An 11,980-nucleotide genomic window follows, 5' to 3' on the forward strand; every position below is an offset into this window, starting at 1 on the left:
GGAGCAGATTCTCCCTCCAAGCCCTCAGAAGGAACCAACATGGCTGACACCCTGGTTTTGAACTCCTAGACTCCAGAACTATGAGACAATAACAGTCTGTTCTTATAAGCCATCCTGTTTGAGGTACTTTCTTATGGCAGCCCGAGGAAAAGAACACAGTCCCTTTGACTGTGAAGATCTTATGGGACATCAAAGAGGGAATGTCTAGGAGGCAGTGATATTGTCTGGAGCTTGGGGGAAATATCTGAGTTGGAGAAGAAGCTCCGGGAGTCATCAGTGAAGAGATCTTAGCTGAAGTCATGAGGGGAGATACGATCTAATGGGAGATTGTTCACTGGTGGAGAGCTGGAATGAAATGTCCTGGCTTGACGTTTTGAGCATTCCTTTAATTTTAGCAGCACTATAAGAGTTTTTTTTCTTATCAGAAAGGATGCTGGCTTGAGTGCAGAGCTGCTACAGCAGCTCTCTGTCACACATTGCTGAGGAGTGAGAACCTCTGTTACAAATGGAAATGTGAACTGGCAAGTGCTGATTGGCTAAAACTGAATGCACCCGTTTATTTTCATGCCTGTTATGTACATGCTCTCCTATTTTCCTCATTGATTGCAAATACGCACAAGGAATAAAGAGCTAGTGTGATTTCTAAAAAAACATGACTAAATTTTCTCTGATGCATATCACAAGTGGGTGTGAATTGGGTTTTTCCTTATTTCTTTGTGTCAGAGATGTTCTTTGTTAGGCTTCTAATTTTTTATGGGAGCTCAGTTCCAGGGACTAGTTAGGAAAAAAAAAAAAAAAAATTAGGAGCCCTACAAAAATACATCCAGCAGACAACACACATCATAAAGATTTAAAGTGGCTCTTTCCTGAGTCCGCAGTTCTTCTCTGTGTTTCCCTTCAGGGGATACATCCCCATACATGGGGGTCTGAGTCTCACTACAGATGACCCTCATCCGACCTTGCTCTCCAGAATGCTCTGCCTGCCTCTGACTTTCATTCCAGGGAACATCAGTGTGGACTTCTGGACTTCCAAGGACATTCCTAATGGGCTCTCTCTCCAGAGCTCTTGAAAGAACCCTGCTGAGCAACTCCCAGGGAATGGTGGAAGAGTTCTTCCTTTCAAAAAGGGATTTATCCCACGTCAAGGACAGGTATCACTCATTTCCCTTGGTTTTATGTGTCAGCTGTTGGTGTGGTAGCCTGTTATTTTCCTTTCTTCTAGTCTCCCAATCCATGAACATAGTATAGTATAGTATCTTGGGTCCTTCTGAAAAGGCATATAATTTCCAATAACTGCATAGCCCAGTTCCTTTCACTCCCAGGAATTCTTATCACATTAGCCTGTGTATTTCCTTCAAAGCAGTTATCACAATCTGAAATTACTTGTTTATTTCTTTATGTATTTACTGTCTGTGTCCTCCATCTAGAATGTTAACTCCACGCATCTTCTCTCAGCACCTGAAGAACTGTCTGTCCACACAGCAGTTGCTCATGAAATATTTGCTGACTGACTTGCAGAACCAATAATTTAAATCATATGAAAATTAGGTTTTGTCAACTGATAATGAATGTCTTTTTTCTTTTTTTTTTGACTCTCAGAAAAATGGCATTGCCCAAATTTAACTACTGTTATTACCAAATGAAGAATCACTGGGTAATACAAACGGTTAATGCCCTTGGCTGCTAACTGAAAAGTTGGAATTTCATATACACCCAGAGGAGCCTTGGAAGAAAGGCCAGGCAATCTACTTCTGAAAAATCAGCCATTGAAAACCCTATGGAGTGCAGTTCTACTCTGTCACACCTGGGGTCACCATGAGTTGGAGTCACTTGATGGTAACTGAGTTTTTTTTTTTTTTTTAAATAACCAAATGTCAATTAACTATATTAGTGGCTCTCAAATTTTTGGACCTCTTTTACACTTTTAAAAATTATTGAGGACTCCAGAGAGCTTTTGCTCATGTGGGTTATATCTAACATTATTTATTGCAACAGAAATGAAAACTGAGAATAATTTAGAAAACACTAATTATTTTAAAATAATAGTAAATGGATTACATGGTAACATTGACAAAATATTTTTTCTTGTTTCCAGGGCCCCAACCCCCCACCCCCCATAGAGTAAGGGAAGGCATTGTTTTACATTACGGCAAATTTCTTTAATGTCTGTTATAATAGAAGACACCTGAATTCTCATATCTGCTTCTGCACTCAATCTGTGGGGATATCACCTGTCTCACTCAGGACAGAATGAGAGTGAAAAAAGCAAATACATCTGAGTATTACTTTGAAAAGGTTTCGACCGCACAGAATCCCCGAGAGTCTTGGTAGCCCCAGGGGTCCTTGGAGAACACATTGAGAACAAAGGCTCCATATTAATGGAGAGGGAGATTTCTCTTTGCCTTTGAACTGCATAGTCTTTAAACTTTGTTATTTTTCTCTTCAATATTCTTTGCTTAGCTAGTATAGATATACACTTATGTTCCTTAAGACTATATCATCGTCAAAGGCAGCCAAGACGCGTAGTAAATGACAAAAAAGTGAACCAAAGTTTGCACACTTGTTGCACTCACACACACACATCAACACAAAACCAAAAAACAACAGTAAAACGTGTGCCTTTGTTCAGCATGCTCCGTGTTTTCCCAATAGCACTTCCAACACTTATTTCAACACTCCCAGGTAGGAATTGTCATCTTCATTTCACAGACAAAGAAATGGTGGCTCAGGAAACTTAAATAATTTATCCAAAGATGCAAAGTTCGTAAGTGGTGACTGCCATACACAAATCTCTTTTACACCAAAAACATGTGTCTTTGGCCGTCAAATGCTTGATTTCCATAGGGGGAAAGAAACCCAGAAACAATTAAGAATTCACTGTAGAAATTATACCTGAGTATTTTGCATAAATGAATCAAGGAATCAAAAATCTAAATCTTTTTTTTTCTTTCAGTGTTGTGTAACTAAAAACAAGTCAATTTTTTTTTCTGATTTGAAAAGTAGTATATCCATAACAGAAGACTGAAGAACAACTAAACGCCTATCATTAGGGGACAGGTTACATTAATTATGGTAGAGCTATCAAAAAAACAAACCTAAACCTACTGCCAACGAGTCGATTCCAACTCATAGCGACCCTATAGGACAGAGTAGAACTGCCCCATAGAGTATCTGAGGCTGTGAACCTTTACGAAAGCAGACTGACACACATCTTTCTCCTGAGAAGTAGCTGGTGGGTTCGAACCGCCAAATTTGCAGACGAGCTCTTTAACCATTGCACCACCGCATCTCCTTTGGTACAGCTGTAGATGTCATAAAAATAGCTATAGCAAATGGGCTAAAAAGGCTCACGGAGATGGTGCAGGACCGTGCAACATCTGTTTCTGTTATAGATAAGGTTGCTACGAGTCAGAGCCCACTCCACGGCGACTAAAATAACGACAATAAATGACATGCAATACGGTCATCAAAAAGGGACGTGGGCAGCTCAGTGGTAGCGTTCTCAGCTTCCAAGCAGGAGACCTGGGTTTGATTCCAGGCCAACATACCTCATGTGCAACCATCGCCTGTCAGTGGAGGCCTGTGTGTTGCTGTGATGCTGAAAGGTTTCAGTGGAGCTTCCTAAGATGAGGTAGGAAGAAAGGCCTGGCAACCTGCCTCTGAAAATCAGCTATGATCTGTCCTGCAATCAATCATAGGACAACACAGGACTGGGCAGCATTGTGCATGGAGTTGTCGTGAGTTTGGGGCTGACTGGACGGGCAGCTAACAACTAGAGTAGGTACTGATATAAAGTCATCTCTAAGATATATTGTGGAGCCCTGGTGGCACAGTGATTGATAGCTTGGTTGCTAACCAAAAGGTCAACAGTTCGAATCCACTAGCCACTCCTTGAAAACCCTGTGGGGCAGTCCTACTCTGTCCTTATAGGGTTGCTGTGAGTTGGAATTGACTTGATGGCAACAGGTTAAGATACATTGCTACGTGAAAAAAAATCAAGGTGGCACAAGGTCTATAATATGCTTTCGTTTGTATTTTAAAATATGTGTATTGATGTACACATGTAACTGGTTTCTTACCTAAACTCAGTGGGGATATAAACAGGAGATAGCTTATTTTTCTGTAACTATGATCCCCCAGTCTCCATACACACACCTCGAGCTGATTCCCTAAGTTTTTGAGTTCTTTCAGGGAGCGGAGCAGTCCAGTTATGTCTAATATCAAAGCTTCAGATTCACAGCTCATTTAAAACTTCTGAGCTGCTATTATACTTCTTCCCCATTTCCTCCTTCTCATCCCATGTCTGTCTTCTCTTGATTTGGGATGAGGGGAGCAGATGGAAGGAGAGGGGTGTGCCTGAGCCACAGATGCCCCGTAATTTTCTCTTACCTAACATGACTTCCATTAGGGCAGCTATCCCAACGCCTGTTCTCTCATGGACCCACCTGTGGTTCTTGGATACTGCCTATGACAGATCTGGGTGTGTGCTCTTGGGCAGACCTGGGTGACTCTCCTCCTCAGCTCCTGTCCCCAGTACCACCCACAGCCTTTCTTCTGAGTCCCATTAAATGCAATGATTTTTATATTGGATGTCTATTTCTAAGTCTTTGGATATTTGGGTGGCAATATTGCAGCAGTTTCAAAATCAGAGATGGTAAACTCTTTGAAGAATTCTAATAACTTCCTGATGCTTTATTGCAACGTCCGGTATACACTTTTCTTTTGTAACAATTTATTGACAAAGGTTCCTGCCCCAGTGTTCAGGCTGGAGAGTGATATATATGCAGATGACGCAGAGATGGTAGGACCCAGTGCTGCCCACACGTGGAGACTTGCTGCCACTGTTACTCCAACCAAGCGGGGTCCGAGTCCTGGCCTGGCTACCTCGGGGCCCCATGATCCTCTGACTTCCCCAGGCATCACATGTGCCCTGGGCCATCAGGCCAATTGTTCAGTGTCTGTGCTGTCTGTTATCTGGTGAATAAGTCTGTGCCTGCCTTCTGGCTTTTCTCCACCACATTCACCATTATTCTGTAATACTTCACTTACAATACAGAAGTTTAAAGATAAAATGAAGGATTTCAAGATGGCGACAGGGCATTCAGCCAAGTGCCAGGGCCCTGGGTGATGGCAAAGATCACATGCTCATGAAGCCCCCTGTGCTTCTGTCAGGTGGGGAAGATACCTATTTCCTCTTTCTGTAGGTACCTCCAAGCTCTACAGGTGTGTGTTCTTACAGCTCCCCTCACATGGGTTGAGGTGTGTGTGTGGGAGGCAGGGGTGTGCACCTGCTTTTCCTCCTTCATAGGAAAGAAGAAGAAAAGCCAATACAGTCTCTACTCCTCCCTACTCCCTCCTCTGAAGACTTCCTGCTTTTGGGTGATGGAGACTGATACTCCTTGGACCAATTCCGCCATCTTCTAGTAAGTCTTAAAAGGATATTTCTAGCACCTCTTTGAGAATGTGGGGATATTTGTCACATATTATCAGCAGCTTAGGGGCTTCAGGCAAAATTCAGACACAACAGGAAATATTCTACACAGCATCTTGCTATACTTATATTTGCACAGTATATTTTTAGAGGTGAGTCCCAGAAACTGGATAGTGTTTGCCTCCAAGGAGATGGGCTGAGAGACTCAGAGATGGAAAAGGAGGGAGATGGGTTTTTGCCTCAATAGTTTCTGAATTTTGTGCAACATGCCTGTATTTTCTATTAAAATTATGAAAACAAAATAAAATCAGCAGAAGGAGGTGTTTGAAACTTATACATTGTCAGTAAAAAAAAAAAAGTAAGAAGTCAAACAGTATATATAGTAAGCTCCCATTTGTGTAAAAATAAAATCTATTGATCTGTCTTTCTGTTTAAATATGGAGCTGATCTAAATCTCTTTCTACCCATCAACTGATCTATCTCTCTTGAATATGCACAGGTGATTTCTAGAAAGACTGAGAGAAACTGGAAATGGTGATTTCCAGTTCCTTTCCCATTCCCCAAGAAGCCCTGGTGGTGCCACGGTTAAGGGCTGAGCTGCTAATGGAAAGGTTGGCCAGCAGTTCAAACCCACCAGCTGCTCCTTGGGAGAAAGATGTGGCAGTCTGCTTTCTTGAAGACTTACAGCCTTGGAAACCCTACGGGGCAGTTCTACTCTGTTCTATAGGGTTGTTGTGAGTCAGAATCAACTCAGGGGCAGTGGGTTTGGTTTTTGTTTTTCCCATTCCCCAAAACTTTGGAGATTGGGAGAATGATGTAGGAGTGAGTTTACCACATAAACATTAATATCCTACGCATTAGTGAGCTGAAATGGACTGGTATTGGTCATTTTAACTCAGACAATCATATGGCCTACTATGCTGGGAATGACAACTTAAAGAGGACTGGCACCTCATTCATCATCAAAAAAAGCCTTTCAAAACCTATCCTGAAGTACAATAGTGTCAGTGATAGGGTAATATCCACATGCCTGCAAGAAAAACCAGCTAATACGACTATTATTCAGTTTACGCACCAACCCCTAAGGCCAAAGATGAAGAAATTGAAGTTTTTTTTTTTTTTTACTAGCTTTTGCAGTCTGAAATTGATCGAACATGCAATCAGGGTGCACTGATAATTACTGGTGATTGGAATGTGGACGTTGGAAACAAAGAAGAAGGATAGGTAGTTGGAAAATATGGCCTTGGTGATAGAAACGATGCCGGAGATCACATGATAGAGTTTTGCAAGACCAACGACTTCTTCATTGCAAATACCTTTTTTCACCGACATAAATGGTGACTATACACATGGACCTTGCCAGATGGAATACAGAGGAATCAAATCGACTACATCTGTGGAAAGAGATAATGGAAAAGTTCAATATCATCCATCAGAACAAGGCCAGGGGCCAACTGTGGAATAGACCATCAATAGCTCATACGCAAGTTCAAGTTGAAACTGAAGAAAATTACAAGTCAATGAGACCCAAAGTACAACCTTGAGTATATCGCACCTGAATTTAGAGACTGTCTCAAGAATAGACTTGATGCATTGAACGCTAATGATGGAAGACCAGGTGAGTTGTGGGATGACATCGAGGACATTATACATGAAGAAAGCAAGAAGTCATTAAAAAGACAGCAAAGAAAGACCAAAAAGACCAAAATGGATGTCAGAAGAGACCCTGAAACTGGCTCCTGAACGTCGAGCAGTTAAAACAAAAGGAAGAAATGAAGTAAAAAAAAAAACTGAAGGTTTCCAAGGGTGGCTAGAGAAGACAAGGTAAAGTATTAAAATGACATGTGCAAAGAACTGGAGATAGAAACCAAAAGGCAAGAACAAGTTCAGCATTTCTCAAGCTGAAAGAACTGAAGAAAAAATTCAAGCCTTGAGTTGCAATAGTGAAGGAGTCTATGGGAAGAATATTAATGATGCAGGAAGCATCAAAAGAAGATGGAAAGAATACACAGAGTCATTATACCAAAAAGAATTGGTTGGTGTTCAACCATTTCAAGAGGTAGCAAATGATCGGGAACTGATAGTACTGAAGGAAGAAGTCCAAGCTGCTCTGAAGGCATTGGTGAAAAACAAGGCTCCAGGAATTGGTGGAATATCAAGTGAGATGTTTCAACAAAAGGATGCAGCACCAGAAGTGCTCACTCGTCTATGTCAAGAAATTTGGAAGATAGTTACGTGGCCAACCGACTGAAGGAGATCCATATTTATGCCTATTCCCAAGAAAGGTGACCCAATTGAATGCAGAAATTATCAAACAATATTATTAATATCACACTTGAGCAAAATTTTGCTGAAGATCATTCAAAAGTTCCTGTGGCAGTGTTTTGACAGGGAACTGCCACAAATTCAAGCTGGATTCAGAAGAGGATGTGGAACCAGGAGTATCAGTGCTGAAAGCAGAGAATACCAGAAGGATGTTTACCTGTGTTTTATTGGCTTTGCAAAGGCATTTGACTTTGTGGATCGTAACAAATTGTTGATACCATTATGAAGAAAGGGAACTCCAGAACATTTAATTGTGCTCATAGGAACCTGAACATAGGTCAAGAGGCAGTTGTTCGGACAGAACAAGGGGCTACTTTGTGGTTTAAATCAGAAAAGGTGTGCCTCTGGGTTGTACCCTTTCACATGCCTATTCAATCTGTACCCTGAGCAAATAATCCAAGAAGCTGAACTATGTGAAGAGGAACGGGGCATCGGGATTGGAGGAAAACTCATTAACAACTGTGTTATGCAGATGACACAACTTTGCTTGCTGAAAGAGGACTTGAAGCACTTACTGATGAAGTTCGAAGACCACAGCCTTCAGTATGGATTACACCTCAACATGAAAACAAAAATCCTTACAACTGGACCAATAAGTAACATCATGGTAAACAAAGAAAAGATTGAAGTTGTCAACGATTTCATTTTACTTGGATCCAAAATCAACACCCATGGAAGCAGCAGTCAAGAAATCACAAGAGGCATTGCATTGGGCAAATCTGCTGCAAAGGAACTCTTTAAACTGTTGAAAAACAAAGATGTCATCTTGAAGACGAAGGAACGCCTGACCTGAGCCATGGTATTTTCAATGGCATCATATGCATGCTAAAGCTGGGCAATGAATAAGGAAGACAGAAGAAGAATTGATGCCTTCGAATTGTGGTGTTGGTGAAGAATATTGAATATACTATGGACTGCCAAAAGAACAAACAAATCTGTCTTGGAAAAAGTACAACCAGAATGCTCCTTAGAAGCAAGAACAGAGAGCCTGCGTCTTATATACTTTGGACATGTTGCCAGGAGGGATCAGTCCCTGGAGATGACCATCATACTTGGTAAAGTGCAAGGTCAGCGGGAAAGAGGAAGACCCTCAATGAGATGGATTGACACAGTGGCTGCAACAATGGGTTCAAGCATAACAATGATTGTGAGGTGGCGCAGGACTGGGCAGTGTTTCGTTCTATGGTACATAGGGTCAGTGTGAGTCGGAACCGACTTGATGGCACCTAACAACAAAAATTTTGCATTGTTTCGATTTTTAAACACATGCATGTATTAATTTTCCAACTGAAAACTTATTAACAAGAAGAGAAACTCTTAAAGAAAGGAATAGGTGTTGATTTATACATACACTCAATGTAATGTTTTGGTTCTTGCCAATCTTTCCCAAACCATTAGCATACATTTTACAGTCACTTTTTTTTTATATATATTATATAGCTGTACATAGTTTAGCTATCTTCAGTTCTGCTGAAAAATCTGAAGCCTGAAAATTTCCAAATTTAGAGCATTAAGTCAGATCAACTCTGCTTTTTTCCTGGGGCAAATTTTTGGAAAGGTAGGGAACCAGCTGTCGTTGTGGCTGTTTTTAAAAAGGTGAAGCGTGCTTCCGAAGGAATGAAGGGGATGCTGATGGGAGGTTATTTCCGGCCCTGGCCTCCTGGTGTGTGCACAGGATGAGGGTTGGGTGACTTGGACAGCAGTGTCCCAGGGGCCTGCTTGATCTCCGGCTGGCTGTTGTCACACATAGTGAGAAGGCTGGCAGCAGGAAAGCAGCAGCAGCCTCCGGTCGTGTGATGAACGGTCAGCAGAGCAGGGTGTCAGGTGGTGCCTCTCGAAGCTCCCAGTCAAGGTTTCTCAATCAGATTATATAATAAAAACCAAAGAACACCAACATTCAAAATTAAAACACTCAGGTTTTCTTATTGGTTTAAATCAATCAATTGATGACACATTTTAAGAAAGATATATTTAAAAAAATTTTTTATTAAACCCATGTTTATTGCAGCTCTGTTTACAATAGCAAAAAGTTGGAAGCAACCAAGGTGTCCATCAACGGATGAATGGGTAAATAAATTGTGGTATATTCACACAATGGAATACTACGCATCGATACAGAACAGTGACGAATCTCTGAAACATTTCATAACATGGAGGAACCTGGAAGGCATTATGCTGAGCGAAATTAGTCAGAGGCAAAAGGACAAATATTGTGTAAGACCACTATTATAAGATCTTGAGAAATAGTAAACCTGAGAAGAACACATACTTTTGTGGTTACGAGGGGGGGAGGGAGGGAGAGTGGGAGAGGTTTTTTTTATTGATTAATCAGTAGATAAGAACTGCTTTAGGTGAAGGGAAAGACAACACTCAATACATGGAAGGTCAGCTCAAATGGACTGGTCCAAAAGCAAAGAAGTTTCCGGGATAAAATGAATGCTTCAAAGGTCAGCAGAGCAAGCGCGGGGGTCTGGGGAACATGCTTTGTGGGGACTTCTAAGTCAATTGGCAAAATAATTCTATTATGAAATCATTCTGCATCCCACTTTGAAATGTGGCGTCTGGGGTCTTAAATGCTAACAAGCGGCCATCTAAGATGCATCAATTGGTCTCAACCCACCTGGAGCAAAGGAAAATGAAGAACACCAAGGCCACACGACAACTAAGAGCCCAAGAGACAGAAAGGGCCACATGAACCAGAGACCTACATCATCCTGAGACCAGAAGAACTAGTTGGTGCCCGGCCACAATCGATGACTGCCCTGACAGGGAGCACAGCAGAGAACCCCTGAGGGAGCAGGAGATCAGTGGGATACAGACCCCAAATTCTCATAAAAAGACCAAACTTAATGGTCTGACTGAGACTAGAGGAATCCCGGCGGCCATGGTCCCCAGACCTTCTGTTGGCACAGGACAGGAACCATCCCAGAAGACAACTCATCAGACATGAAAGGGACTGGTCAGCGGGTGGGAGAGTGACACTGATGAAGAGTGAGCTAATTATATCAGGTGGACACTTGAGATTGTGTTGGCAACTCTTGTCTGGAGAGGGGATGGGAGGATAGAGAGAGAGGGAAGCCGGCAAAATTGTCAAGAAAGGAGAGACTGAAAGGGCTGACTCAAGAGGGGGAGAGCAAGTGGGAGTAGGGAGTGAGGTGTATGTAAACTTATATGTGACAGACTGATTGGATTTGTAAATCTTCACTTGAAGCTTAATAAAAGTTATTAAAAAAAAAAAAAACAAACCTGTTAGTGGTCATCTAAAATGCTCCACTCATCTCACCCTGTCAGGACCAAGGGGGAATGAAAACTGAAGATACAAGATTAGTCCAAAGAACTAATGGATCACAACTACCACGGCCTCCACCAGAGTGAATCCAGTACAACTAGATGGTGCCTGGCTACCACCACTGACTGCTCTGACAGGGATCACAATATAGGGTCCCACACTTACTGGCCTGACAGAGCCTGGAGAAACCCTAAGAGTATGGCCTGGACACCCTTTTAGCTCAGTAATGAAGTCACTCCTGAGGTTCACCGTTCAGCCAAAGATTAGACAGGCCCATAAAACAAAATAAGACTGAAGGGGCACACCAGCCCGGGGCAAGGACTAGAAGGCAAGAGGGGACAGGAAAGCTGGTAATAGGGAACCTGAGGTCAAGAAGGGGAGTGTGTTGACATGTCATGGGGTTGTTAACCAATGTCGTAAAACAATATGTGTACTAACTGTTTAATGAGAATCTAGTTCGTTCTGTAAACCTTCATTTAAAGTACAATAAAAAAAATCACAAAAAAAAAGTCTAAATTTTTTTTTTATTATGAGAAGATGGTTTAACATTTGGAAATCAATTTATGCATTGTATGCAATTTCAACAAATTAATAGGTGAAGGGGGGAATCATACAATTCTCTCAATAGATCTCTCAGTGGATAGATAAGTTTCAACATCCATTCAAGAAAAAAGTTCTCAGCAAGCTGAGAATAGAATGGAACTTTCTTAACCTCATAAAAAGTTATCAGTCTTTTCTTCAAATCCATGAATTTTCTTTTTCTGCGTTTAACATGCTGTTTAATAGAGTCTCCTGAGCTTTGAATTTCAATGTGTATATTTTTCATTTTTAGAAGTTACTTGATTCTTTTAAAATTTTACCCGTTCTTCTTTCCTGGAGTCTTGTTCCCCCCTCCTTAGAAGTGTGATTCTTTATTTAGCGCTTTTAATTATTTT

This window comes from Elephas maximus, chromosome 19 (genome assembly GCF_024166365.1).
Source record: "Elephas maximus indicus isolate mEleMax1 chromosome 19, mEleMax1 primary haplotype, whole genome shotgun sequence".
Lineage (NCBI taxonomy): Eukaryota > Metazoa > Chordata > Mammalia > Proboscidea > Elephantidae > Elephas > Elephas maximus.